This window comes from Cherax quadricarinatus, chromosome 17, assembly GCF_038502225.1.
Source record: "Cherax quadricarinatus isolate ZL_2023a chromosome 17, ASM3850222v1, whole genome shotgun sequence".
Lineage (NCBI taxonomy): Eukaryota > Metazoa > Arthropoda > Malacostraca > Decapoda > Parastacidae > Cherax > Cherax quadricarinatus.
The window spans coordinates 18,570,833-18,585,910 of record NC_091308.1 but is presented as its reverse complement, the minus strand read 5'-3'; the positions used below and the strand labels follow the sequence as shown (position 1 = coordinate 18,585,910).

At 43.8% G+C, this 15,078-nt stretch overlaps 1 protein-coding gene across 9 annotated transcripts in view; it reads right to left on the bottom strand.

Moving 5' to 3' along the window:
- The window catches only part of kkv (hyaluronan synthase-like protein kkv), a 176,435-nt gene extending 162,571 nt beyond the window's left edge, over positions 1-13,864 (bottom strand). For 6 of the 9 annotated variants that reach the window (XM_070085825.1, XM_070085826.1, XM_070085828.1 and 3 more), the window contains exon 1: positions 6,387-6,493. The gene's annotated coding sequence lies outside the window, so the exon portion shown is untranslated. Of the gene's footprint in view, positions 1-6,386; positions 6,494-8,816; positions 8,836-13,621 lie in introns of those variants that run through there. The other 3 variants (XM_070085821.1, XM_070085822.1, XM_070085823.1) reach the window with 3 other exon arrangements.
- Positions 13,865-15,078: the final 1,214 nt, after the last annotated feature.

The following is a 15,078-nucleotide window of genomic DNA, read 5'->3' as shown; positions in this document are numbered from 1 at the left end:
ATGAAGCCACTGTGTGGCGAAACGTTTCCTTGATAAAGATACCCAAGAGTGTCTAATTTATCATTATTTAACTTATAAGTGCTAGGGTTATGGACACTCCCGAGCTTCAGAACCTTGGATTTATCTACACTGAACTGCATCTGCCACTTTTCTGACCAAGAATAGAGTTTGTCTAAATCCTCCTGAAGTTCCATAACATCTACGTTTGAATCAATTATCCTACCTATCTTTGTGTTATCAGCGAATTTGCTCATATCACTAGTAATTTAACCCCATTTATGGACACACTGCTTCCTGTCTGTGAGCCATGACTCGATCCACGAGAGCACCCTTCCCCAAATGCCATGTGCTGCCACTTTCTTTAACAGTCTTTGGTGCGGAACTCTATCAAAAGCCTTACTAAAATCTAAGTAAATCATATCAAATTCTTTATCGTGATCAACAGCCTCAAAAGCTTTACTGAAGAAAGTTAATAAATTAGTTAGACAAGACCGGCCTCTTGTGAATCCATGCTGAGTATCATTAATCAAGCTATGCTTATCGAGATGGCTTCTTACAATCTCGGCTATATATATATATATATATATATATATATATATATATATATATATATATATATATATATATATATATATATATATATATATATATATATATATATTCAGGGAAGGGTATTGAAGGGTTATTCATTTCTTAGGGGATGTCAGTAATTAGGTTTTAGCCTAGGAAAGAGAAGATTAGCTCCAATTCCTGGGGATCAAGAGCCCTTCAGCAGCATCTGGGCACCTCCCTTCAGCAGCATCTGGGCACCTCCCTTCAGCAGCATCTGGGCACCTCCCTTCAGCAGCATCTGGGCACCTCCCTTCAGCAGCATCTGGGCACCCCCCTTCATAACCTGGGAGTTAAGACACATTCCCTTCGCAAACCTGTAAATCTCTCGAGGAAATGTTTTGTAGGTCACCCTGGCGGAACGAATTGTATACTGTCTAATATACTGACATGACGCAACATTATACATTACTCTGCACAGTATACTGTCTCACCCATGACACAATGGTTTTATGTCTTACTGTCAACCTCAGTTATGGAAGGTATCCCTAAGAAGATCTGCAGTTGCACTAAGTTCGTGAATTTGAACTTCATAGTGTCTACATTCTGACTAGAAAGAAAAAGCTGAAAATCGATCAAATTATAATATTCCACCTTTCATGACTTCTCCCACAATATATCTTATTATTGATGGTGTACAAGACCGACAAGTTGATGAATGAGACGCATGAGCAACACGTGGGTATTTTTATTGCCGAAACGTTTCGCCTGCAGAACAGGCTTTGTCAACCAAATACAGATAAATACAACACTGGAAGCAGCAAAAGTAGTTTTGACGTGATCGAGAGTGAGCTCTCGATAGTTTGCTCACCTTGCAACAACCATGGAGGTCGTGATCACATGATCCGAGTCAACGAAAAGCATGAAAATATATTTATATTGTATCTATTGTATTGCATCGTAGTATGACATAGATACATTCAAGTTTTTTGTTCAGGATACCAGAAACAAAGAAAACCGTCACCCATAGCCACCAGTGTCATCTGTATGTCCAGTCCCTGCTGCTGACTCCTCGTGGTCAGACTGACATCAGCACGCAGTCAATGGTCATCAAAAGATACTAGTGTAGCAAGACTACCGCCTAACACTCTCCAGATAAACTCCAGATAACAAAATTCTGTGCTGTGCACGTCATCACCACTAACAGTGATGCAGAAGTTACAAGTCAGCTACTTGACACTTCCTTCTGCCTGATGCTCCAGCAATACTGGAGTCTGACAAGAGCACCGAATTCACCTCTCACGTCATCCGTGAATTAGAAATGATTTGTCTTGAACCTACAATTATCCATGGAATGCCACGCCTAATTCCAAGTCAAGAAGGCCCTGTGGAAAGAGCTAATAGTGCCATGAATGACTTTCTTTCTTCCTGGCTAGAGGATAACTCAGCACACGATTGGACAATTTAAATAAAATTTGTACAGCTTCAAAAAATCATGTCACAACAACGTACGATTCAATGCTTGTCATAAAATACTTTATGCGGTGGTGACGCCAAAGTCGTCCTTTCATCTCCCTCAGCCCTCCACTCTGTGTATAACCTCACGTGACCGCCGCAGAACAGCCACCAGTGTCCCCCCAACACAGCAGTTTCATTCAGCCTACGGTTTCAGAGGCTTCTCGCTTCCCGTAATACCCAACCACCATCTACAGGAGCTTCACTCAACATCCAACAGATACGAATCCCTTGTTGCATAGGTAAAAAAAATTATTCGTATTTGTTTATACACAACTACTGATGTGTTTCTCACAGGGAACATACGAGAGGTATATATATATATATATATATATATATATATATATATATATATATATATATATATATATATATATATATATATATATATATATATATATATATATATATATATATATATATATATAAAATCAACGTATATACACTTAAAATTTACATTAATTTTCTTATTTTAGGGGCTAACACATGACTGACATTAGCATATCAACGAATTGCATCTACAGTGACCCATGTGCTGTGCTGTCGATAGGCTTCCAACCTGACACACCAATGATGACTAAATATGTACAGGAAGATATGATGTAATATTATCAGTGTCAATATTTTTGTTTACGTGGTTCAATTAAGGCAGTGGAAGGTCAGGGTCATGTGACCAAAATCTGAGACCAGTCGGTCATTCTTGCAAGACCTTGTCGCTAAACACTTATTCTGTTTTCTGAAAAATAAAACACCACCAGGAGAAACACCACTAGGAGTAACACCACCAGGAGAAACATAACCAGGAGAAACAACCAGGAGAAACACCACCAGGAGAAACACAACCAGGAGAAACACCACCAAGAGTAACACCACCAGGAGAAACACCACCAGGAGAAACAACCAGGAGAAACACCACCAAGAGTAACACCACCAGGAGAAACACCACCAGGAGCATCACCAGAAGAAACACCACCAGGAGAAACACCACTAGGAGTAACACCACCAGGAGAAACATAATCAGGAGAAACACAACCAGGAGAAACACAACCAGGAGAAACACAACCAGGAGAAACACCACCAAGAGTAACACCACCAGGAGAAACATCACCAGGAGCATCACCAGGAGAAACACAACCAGGAGAAACACAACCAGGAAAAACACCACCAAGACTAACACCACCAGAAGAAACCACCAGGAGCATCACCAGGAGAAACACCACCAGAAGTAACACCACCAGGAGAAACACCGCCAGGAGAAACACAACCAGGAGAAACACAACCAGGAGAAACACAACCAGGAGAAACACAACCAGGAGAAACACAACCAGGAGAAACACAACCAGGAGAAACACAACCAGGAGAAACACAACCAGGAGAAACACAACCAGGAGAAACACAACCAGGAGAAACACAACCAGGAGAAACACAACCAGGAGAAACACAACCAAGAGTAACACCACCAGGAGAAACACCACCAGGAGCTTCACCAGGAGAAACACCACCAGGAGAAACACCAGAAGTAACACCACCAGGATAAATACAACCAGGAGAAACACCACCAGGAGAAACACCACCAGAAATAACACCACCAGGAGAAACACAACCAGGAAAAACACAACCAGGAAGAACACCACCAGGAGCAGAACCACCAGGAGCAACACCACTAGGAGGAATACCATCAGGAACAACACTGACACGACCAACACCACGAGAAAGAACACCACCACTAACAACACCACCAGGAATTGCACCACCAGGAACAGCACCACCAGGAACAACACCACCAGGAACAGCACCACCAGGAACAGCCCCACCAGGAACAACACCACCAGGAACAAGCCCACCAGGAACAACACCACCAGGAACAGCACCACCAGGGACACCACCACCAAGAACAAGCTCACAAGGAACAGCACCACCAGGAACAACAACACCAGGAACAGCACCACCAGGAACAACGCCACCAGGAACAGCACCACGAGGAGAAACACCACCAGGAGTAACACCACCAGGAGAAACACCACCAGGAGAAACACCACTAGGAGAAACACAGCCAGGAAGAACACCACCAGGAGCAGCACCACCAGGAGCAACACCACTAGGAGGAATACCATCAGGAACAACACTGACACGACCAACACAACGAGAAAGAACACCACCACTAACAACACCACCAGGAATTGCACCACCAGGAACAGCACCACCAGGAACAACGCCACCAGGAACAGCACCACCAGGAACAGCACCACCAGGAACAGCACCACCAAGAACAAGCTCACCAGGAACAGCACCACCAGGAACAACACCACCAGGAACAGCACCACCAGGAACAACGCCACCAGGAACAGCACCACGAGGAACAGCACCACCAGGAACAGCACCACCAGGAACAGCACCATCAGGAACAGCACCACCAGGAACAGCACCACCAGAAACAGCACCACCAGGAACAACACCAGGAACAACACCACTAGGAGCAACACCACCAGGAACAGCACCACCAGGAACAGCACCACCAGGAACAACACCACCAGGAACAGCACCACCAGGAACAACAACACCAGGAACAAGACCACCAGGAACAGCACCACCAGGAACAGCATCACCAGGAACACCACCACCAGGAACAACACCACCAGGAACAGCACCATCAGGAACAACGCCACCAGGAGCAGCACCACCACTAACAATACCACCAGGAACAGCACCACCAGGAACAGCACCATCAGGAACAGCACCACCAGAAACACCACCACCAGGAACAACACCACCAGGAACAAGCCCACCAGGAGCAGCACCACCAGGAACAACACCAACAGGAACACCACCACCAGGAACAGCACCATCAGGAACAGCACCACCAGGAACAGCACCACCAGGAACAGCACCACCAGGAACAACACCAGGAACAACACCACTAGGAGCAACACCACCAGGAACAGCACCACCAGGAACAGCACCACCAGGAACAACACCACCAGGAACAGCACCACCAGGAACAACAACAACAGGAACAAGATCACCAGGAACAGCATCACCAGGAACAACACCACCACGAACAACACCACCAGGAACAGCACCATCAGGAACAACGCCACCAGGAGCAGCACCACCAGGAACAATACCACCAGGAACAGCACCACCAGGAACAGCACCACCAGGAACAACACCACCAGGAACAAGCCCACCAGGAGCAGCACCACCAGGAACAACACCAACAGGAACACCACCACCAGGAACAGCACCATCAGGAACAGCACCACCAGGAACAGCACCACCAGGAACAACACCAGGAACAACACCACTAGGAGCAACACCACCAGGAACAGCACCACCAGGAACAGCACAACCAGGAACAGCACAACCAGGAACAGCACCACCAGGAACAGCACCACCAGGAACAACACCACCAGGAACAGCACCACCAGGAACAACACCACTAGGAGCAACACCACCAGGAACAGCACCACCAGGAACAGCACCACCAGGAACAACTCCACCAGGAACAGCACCACCAGGAACAGCACCACCAGGAACAACACCACCAGGAACAGCACCACCAGGAACAGCACCACCAGGAACAACACCACGAGGAACACCACCACCAGGAACAGCACCATCAGGAACAACACCACTAGGAGCAACACCACCAGGAACAGCACCACCAGGAACAACACCACTAGGAACAACACCACCAGGAACAGCACCACCAGGAACAACACCACTAGGAGCAACACCACCAAGAACAGCACCACCAGGAACAACACCACTAGGAGCAACACCACCAGGAACAGCACCACCAGGAACAACACACTAGGAACAACACCACCAGGAACAGCACCACCAGGAACAACACCACTAGGAGCAACACCACCAGGAACAGCACCACCAGGAACAACACCACTAGGAACAACACCACCAGGAACAGCACCACCAGGAACAACACCACTAGGAGCAACACCACTAGGAGCAACACCACCAGGAACAGCACCAGGAACAACACCACTAGGAGCAACACCACCAGGAACAGCACCACCAGGAACAACACCACTAGGAACAACACCACCAGGAACAGCACCACCAGGAACAGCACCACCAGGAACAGCACCACCAGGAACAGCACCACTAGGAGCAACACCACTAGGAGCAACACCACCAGGAACAGCACCACCAGAAACAAGATCACCAGAAACAGCACCACCAGGAACAGCACCACCAAGAACAACACAACCAGGAACAAGACCATCAGGAACGGTTCCACCAGGGACAACACCACCAGGAACAGCACCACCAGGAACAGCACCACCACGAGTAATACTCACGCTGCCAAGGTAGCACTGAAGCCTAGGCCACGGTGTTCACTCTCCACACTCACTCCTGCAACTGAACACAACTGAACACCTCACTCAGGCGCTGTCATTATCACTCTGATAAACTGATAAAAGCTTTTAAGCCTCTCATATGAACCTGTCTTTCTAGATATGGTGGAAATCTGTTGAAGTTTTACGATATATTCTTAACTTTGTGGCGATAACCCAGGCTTTGTTTAATGGATTACTAAATCACGCGGAAGCGCTAGGCCTGTATGGGTCATACAGCTGAGGAACCCTCCTCCTTGACGTGGGTTCCTTAGTTAAGATGAATCTTGTACACCCTTTTCAAGAGGAAGGGGGATAGTGCTCTTGATCTAAGGAATCTGAGGTGTCCTCTCCTTCCTCGAATAAGATCTGATTTGTCTCCCGTTTCCCAGGTTCGGTATGAACCCTGCAGAGTTCAACTCTTCCCTGAACACTCAGTATATTACCTCCTAAGAAACTGTAAATATGATCACAGTGTATATACACTAAAAATATACACCACTTAAAAAGAATAATCCATGAATATTCAAACTCTGAATATTCAGTGAGATATGTATACACCCCATTGTATAGACACTTATATACATCTCTCTTCCTATACACTATAGTTATTCTCTATAAATGTATTTTTGATTAATATTTTTGGGTGTCTGGAATGGATTAATTGGATTTACATTATCTCTTACGGGAAATATTAACAAAAAAATACATTATATATATATATATATATATATATATATATATATATATATATATATATATATATATATATATATCTATATATAGATATATATATATATATATCTGTATGTAGGAAAGAGGGAAATTTTTTCCCAGTAAAAGTAGGCCTTAGACAAGGATGTGTGATGTCACCGTGGTTGTTTAATATATTTATAGATGGGGTTGTAAGAGAAGTAAATGCGAGGGTCTTGGCAAGAGGCGTGGAGTTAAAAGATAAAGAATCACACACAAAGTGGGAGTTGTCACAGCTGCTCTTTGCTGATGACACTGTGCTCTTGGGAGATTCTGAAGAGAAGTTGCAGAGATTGGTGGATGAATTTGGTAGGGTGTGCAAAAGAAGAAAATTAAAGGTGAATACAGGAAAGAGTAAGGTTATGAGGATAACAAAAAGATTAGGTGATGAAAGATTGAATATCAGATTGGAGGGAGAGAGTATGGAGGAGGTGAACGTATTCAGATATTTGGGAGTGGACGTGTCAGCGGATGGGTCTATGAAAGATGAGGTGAATCATAGAATTGATGAGGGAAAAAGAGTGAGTGGTGCACTTAGGAGTCTGTGGAGACAAAGAACTTTGTCCTTGGAGGCAAAGAGGGGAATGTATGAGAGTATAGTTTTACCAACGCTCTTATATGGGTGTGAAGCGTGGGTGATGAATGTTGCAGCGAGGAGAAGGCTGGAGGCAGTGGAGATGTCATGTCTGAGGGCAATGTGTGGTGTGAATATAATGCAGAGAATTCGTAGTTTGGAAGTTAGGAGGAGGTGCGGGATTACCAAAACTGTTGTCCAGAGGGCTGAGGAAGGGTTGTTGAGGTGGTTCGGACATGTAGAGAGAATGGAGCGAAACAGAATGACTTCAAGAGTGTATCAGTCTGTAGTGGAAGGAAGGCGGGGTAGGGGTCGGCCTAGGAAGGGTTGGAGGGAGGGGGTAAAGGAGGTTTTGTGTGCGAGGGGCTTGGACTTCCAGCAGGCATGCGTGAGCGTGTTTGATAGGAGTGAATGGAGACAAATGGTTTTTAATACTTGACGTGCTGTTGGAGTGTGAGCAAAGTAACATTTATGAAGGGATTCAGGGAAACCGGCAGGCCGGACTTGAGTCCTGGAGATGGGAAGTACAGTGCCTGCACTCTGAAGGAGGGGTGTTAATGTTGCAGTTTAAAAACTGTAGTGTAAAGCACCCTTCTGGCAAGACAGTGATGGAGTGAATGATGGTGAAAGTTTTTCTTTTTCGGGCCACCCTGCCTTGGTGGGAATCGGCCGGTGTGATAATAAAAAAAAAATCTGTATGTAGAGGTATATATACATCTCTATATTCAATGAAATATATACACCTCTAAATTTATACCAAAATATGTGTACAACTATATATATAAAGACTGAGATATATACTGCTGTACACTTATCTCTGTAATAAAACAAATGCATCTGCATATATACACTGAGAAAAATGCACCTCGACATCTGCAACCACAAATAGGTAAAGTATATACACTGAGATCAATTTAAGTTCTCTGAAAGCTGGTGAGCCTTAAACCAAGAAAAAAATACTTTTGTGACGTTAATATGTAATGCTCCCACATTTGGCTGTAATATAAAAGCTTAGATAAGAAAAAGCCTGATAGCACAGATACAGAACAGATAAAACGTGATATTACTGCCAAAATGTGTGCCTTTGGATGTAGGATGGTAGGTGCAGCTTCTTCCAGGATTGTGGAAAGAGGAACTAATACTCTTTGTGTAGAGCTTAATTAATCTCTGCCTGGAGCTTTGTCAAGCTCTTTTTTTGTTTGTTTACAGGGCTGGAATGAAGGTATGTCCTGCAGGAAGGTTGTGTACACCTTCCCCAGCTCGCGATGTTCCACTGCTGATGACTACATACCTCCCGCCTCTGATTAGATAAACAAGATTGTGTCTGTTTGTGTAACCTAACAATCTCTGACGATAGTGATAAGTAGAAAATAATCTGGAAGTATTTATACTGGCTTTATCCACTTCCTTTAAATCAATAGAAATAACAATAATAATAATTATAATAATAATAATAATAATAATAATAATAATAATAATAATAATAATAATAATAATAATTGTAACAACGATAAAACTATCAACAAAAGCCTCAAACAACATTATGAGCTGCAATAACAATAAACAACAATGAAGAAAACGACAATGACGGCGACAACAACAACAATTATGAAAATAACAACAACAACTACTACTACAAAACAACAATAACAATATACCAGTTAGGTTAGGATAGTCTAACTTAGGTTAGGTTAAGCTAGATAAACTTATATTTACTGCTACTTACTTATAATTAAGTGACACTAGCGGGGAAATAAACCAACGTCTTACGTCTGGCAGCGCGGGACGTGTGGTACAATCTTAGAACGTACGTTTCCTCCCAAACTAAAAAAAAAAAAAAATTGGAGGAAGGGCTGGTGCATCGTCAGCCCTGGGCTGACGATGCACCAGCCCTAGGCTGCTGCCTCACTTGTCCAGGATTTCTTGTCCAGCTGCTGAATGAATTAGTGTTTGAGACGATCGATCGTCACCCCAACAAGTTTGTCAGTCCAAAGATTTTGTGAACCCAGCTAGTTCGTGAACCCACCGTGTTCGTGAACGCAGTGCGTTCATAATCCCCATGTGTTCGTGATCGAAATAAGTTCGTGAATGTAACAAATGCACGAATTCATCAAGTTCATGAATCTAGCAAGTTCGTGAACTTAACACGTTCGTGTACCCAACCATTACTCTTTCCCTGTACTTCTGTACCCGGTAGACCGAATTACCTGCGGAAGGCCTTGGTCATATGACCAAAAGCTCCATTTAGTGGGTCAAGAGTGTCGGGGTGAACTTTTCAGTTGGTCTTGTGCAATAAAATTCCACCAAGACCAATCAGCCTGGGAGCTGAGGTCAGTGTATGAACCACAGGATCGTAACAGCTTGGCCCAGCATCCTGAAGTCGCTGTCAGAGTTGCAGCTGGAACACTGAGGTGTTCTGGAACAGGTCAAGGCGTAGTTCGTGACTCAGGTAGCGGAGTTAGCTAGGTAGGCACCACCACCACCAGTACTTCAAGCTTGGCTATCACCTTGAATCTCAGCCTCGTCACTACCACAATTGCTACTTTACCATCGTTACCACTTCTACTCCTCCTCCTCCTCCTCCTCCTCCTCCTACTCCTTCTTCCTCCTCCTCCTCCTCCTCTAACAAACTCGTCACGGTGCAGGACGGAGCGAAACATCGTTTAAAGATTTATCTCCAACCTGTAGGTCACTTTTGATTTGTTGTGGCTATTGTGACTTTGTTCCATCATTGATTGTTCCATCACTGATTGTTCCATCGCTGTTTGTTCCATTACAGATTGTTCCATTACAGATTGTTCCATCACTGAGTGTTCCATCACTGATCGTTCAATGACTGTTCCATTACTGATTGTTCCATTATAGATTGTTCAATCACTGATCATTCCATCACAGTTTGTTCCATCACTGATCGTTCTATCACTGTTTGTTCCATCACTGTTTGTTCCAGAAATGATTTTGCACCAGAAATGATTGTGCCCTCACTGATTGTATCAGAACTATTTGTTCCATCACTGAAAGTACCAGACTGATCCATCACTGATTGTTCTGTCAATGATTGTTCCAGCATTGTTCCATCACTGTTCCACACTGCTATTTTTGTTGTACTTAGTTGTTATTAAGCTTCGTGTTGTCGTCTTTGTACTCTATTTTTGCTTGTAGTTAATGTGGTTGTTAAACCCAGTTAACTACTACTACTGTTGTTGTTGTTGTTGTTGTTGTTGTTGTTGTTGTTGTTGTTGTTGTTGTTGTTGTTGTTGTTGTTGTTGTTGTTGTTGTTGGTGTAGTTGGTGTAGTTGATGCATTCTGTCAACTGTTGTTGTGCACTACTTGCTGTTGTTATTATCATTGATGTCTCAATTTTACATTCAGACTTTGTCTTCCTGGCAACTATAACACTCGGATTTTGTCTTCATGGCGACTATTACACTCGGACTTTGTCTTCCTGGCGAATATAACAATCAGACTTTGTCTTCCTGGCAACTATAACACTCGGATTTTGTCTTCCTGGCGACTATAACAATCAGACTTTGTCTTCCTGGCGACTATAACACTCGGACTTTCTCTTTCTGGCGACTATAACAGATTTTGTCTTCCTGGCGACTATAATACTCGGACTTTGTCTTCCTGGCGACTATAATACTCGGACTTTGTCTTCCTGGCGACTATAATACTCGGACTTTGTCTTCCTGGCGACTATAACAGATTTTGTCTTCCTGGCGACTATAATACTCGGACTTTGTCTTCCTGGCGACTATAATACTCGGACTTTGTCTTCCTGGCGACTATAACAGATTTTGTCTTCCTGGCGACTATAATACTCGGACTTTGTCTTCCTGGCGACTATAACAGATTTTGTCTTCCTGGCGACTATAACAATCAGACTTTGTCTTCCTGGCGACTATAACACTCGGACTTTCTCTTTCTGGCGACTATAACAGATTTTGTCTTCCTGGCGACTATAATACTCGGACTTTGTCTTCCTGGCGACTATAACAATCAGACTTTGTCTTCATGGCGACTATAACAATCAGACTTTGTCTTCATGGCGACTACGACAATCAGACCTTTTCTTCCTGGCGACTATAACAATCAGACTTTGTCTTCCTGGTGACTATAACACTCGGACTTTGTCTTCCTGGCGACTGTAACAATCAGACTTTCTCTTCCTGGTGACTATAACACTCGGACTTTGTCTTCCTGGAGACTATAACACTCGGACTTTGTCTTCCTGGCAACTATAACAGTCAGACAATCTTCCTGGCGACTATAATATTCGGACTTTGTTTTTCTAGCAACTATAACAATCGAATTTTGTCTTCCTAACAACTATAACAATCGGACTTTGTCTTCGTAGTAATTATAACAATCAGACTTTGTCTTCCTAGCAATTATAACAATCAGAATTTGTCTTATTAGCAATTATAACAATCAGAATTTGTCTTCCTAGCAATTATAGTAATCAGACTTTGTCTTCCTAGCAATTATAACACTTTGTCTTCCTAGCAATTATACCAGATTTTGTCTTCCTAGCAATTATAGCAATCAAACTTTGTCTTCCTGGCGATTATAATAATCAGACTGTCTTCCTAGTAAATATAACAATAAGACTTTGTCTTCCTAGCAGTTATAACAATCAGATTTTGTCTTCCTGGTGACTATAAAAATAAGACTACATCAAGTCTTTATGGTGACCAGGTTCAGAGGGCTACATCAAGTCTTTATGGTGACCAGGTTCAGAGGGCTACATCAAGTCTTTATGGTGACCAGGTTCAGAGGGCAGCATCAAGTCTTTATGGTGACCAGGTTCAGAGGGCTACATCAAGTCTTTATGGTGACCAGGTTCAGAGGGCTACATCAAGTCTTTATGGTGACCAGGTTCAGAGGGCTACATCAGGTCTTTATGGTCACCAGGTTCAGAGGGCAGCATCAAGTCTTTATGGTGACCAGGTTCAGAGGGCTACATCAAGTCTTTATGGTGACCAGGTTCAGAGGGCTACATCAAGTCTTTATGGTGACCAGGTTCAGAGGGCTACATCAAGTCTTTATGGTGACCAGGTTCAGAGGGCTACATCAAGTCTTTATGGCGACCAGGTTCAGAGGGCTACATCAAGTCTTTATGGCGACCAGGTTCAGAGGGCTACATCGTCTTTATGGTGACCAGGTTCAGAGGGCAACATCAAGTCTTTATGGTGACCAGGTTCAGAGGACTACATCAAGTCTTTATGGTGGTCGACCAGGTTCAGAGGACTACATCAAGTCTTTATGGTGGTCGACCAGGTTCAGAGGGCTACATCAAGTCTTTATGGTGGTCGACCAGGTTCAGAGGGCTACATCAAGTCTTTATGGTGGTCGACCAGGTTCAGAGGGCTACATCAAGTCTTTATGGTGGTCGACCAGGTTCAGAGGGCTACATCAAGTCTTTATGGTGGTCGACCAGGTTCAGAGGGCTACATCAAGTCTTTATGGTGGTCGACCAGGTTCAGAGGGCTACATCAAGTCTTTATGGTGGTCGACCAGGTTCAGAGGGCTACATCAATACTAAATGTTGACCAGTCTCTGGGAACTACTCTATATCTTAATGGAAACTAGACTCGGGTGATCACCTCAAACCCTACATGTGACCAGACTGAGGCGACCACTCCTAGTCTTGCAGGTAACCAGACTGAAGTGACCACCCCGAGTCAGCGAAGAACGAGGCATGTTCATGAGAACAGTAGTGTGAAAGTGTCAACAAAGTTAGGAGAACATTAGTAAAATGAATCACAATACAAATAATAAAAATTAAAATCACTCTGGGCCTGCCAAATAGTAAGAAGGACCCGTGGAAAAAAGGCTTAAGTAAATGAAAGAGAAATGGCATCTGGCATACCTGTCAAAGTTCACTTGCCTCTCTCCCTTATCTGAAGTTTCACCTTATCTTCTCCCGGGAATAAAAAAAAAATTTCACCGCACACTTTGGATCAAGATTTCAGTTTTCTTTTGTGTGAAAACATTACTGTGATTTTTTTCCCCTCACTGTAAATTCCTTATGAAGTGAGTACACCGCGAGCAGTGTATGGAGGAGCCCGAGACGTAGACGTCACTGTTACAGAGCGCGAGCAGCCACTGCTCCCTCTTACCACGACAAGTCCCTCAACTACTTTCTCCTAAGATGCCGATTAGTCACTTTCGTCTCCACCAGCAATGACTTCTTGTGAATAATCAGTAGTGTGGATCATCGTATGCCCGCCGTGCTACTGAGGCAGTTTCTGGGGATAAAACAAGTGGAAAGTAGCAAGTATTTTGTTTACAAAGCCCCACTGGAGGTTTTGAGTTCGAGATAGCAGGGTTTTCAGGTGACGTCAGGGTTCAAGTTAGTGGTGGGAGGTGATGTAAAGGTGATCAACATCACACACACACACATCAACAGGGACGGACCTAGCTGTTACCCCGTTGAAGTCTGTATGCTGTTCAGTGCTCATGTCTGGAATGCAAAACACTGTGTATAACAAGAGACCATAAGACAACAGCACCCCAAGAAAAGACAGGTGGCACCAGCTGGTCCTGGAACCTTGCGGAAACCTTTTTCTCCTCTTCCTCCTCCTCCTCCTCATCTTTCTCATTCCACTTCCCCAGACTGAAAAACCTCACTAACCTTCAGTCAACACAACCTCACCCTAAGTTGTTCTTGGGTCGTCACCTTATTTCTGTTTTTCCTCCTCCTCTCCGGTGTATTCTACTGTTCTAAGCCTTCACTGGAACACCAAGAGCCTGATTGATCAGAGGTCTGGTCACGATTTACGGACGGAAGATCGAGCCTACACTACTCTTTGATCGACATGAGTTGAACAGAACAGAAAATAAAATGTATAAATTAACCCTTTAAGGGCGGCGGCTTAATTTTGGTGAAGGGCTCTTGATATGTGGTGCTGAATCTACCCTCCCATTCCTCGGATCAAACAAGACTGCCCCTCATCAGCACTTCCCCAGGTTTCTGTTCACCTTTAAAAACATATGTTTCAACTAATTTGGGGGGGGGTGAATTCAAATTTAAACTTAGTGTTGCTTCATCACGTACAGTTTCTGTGAGATAGAACCCCACACTCATCTCAGTTTCTTTTCAACTACATTGTTGTCTACCGAATGCTTGGCTATTGTATGGACGATGATTCATGGTTTTGCTTGATTTTTTGTGGATTTATGAGATTTTTTCATTAATGGATTGTACATTTTCTCTTTTTCAAAGTGGTACTTTCAACTGGTAAGTTATAAGCCTATAATACCTCGTGGTTGTTTAAACAACAGTAACGTTTTCTGTTATGTATGTGTGGCAGCTTAACTCCTACA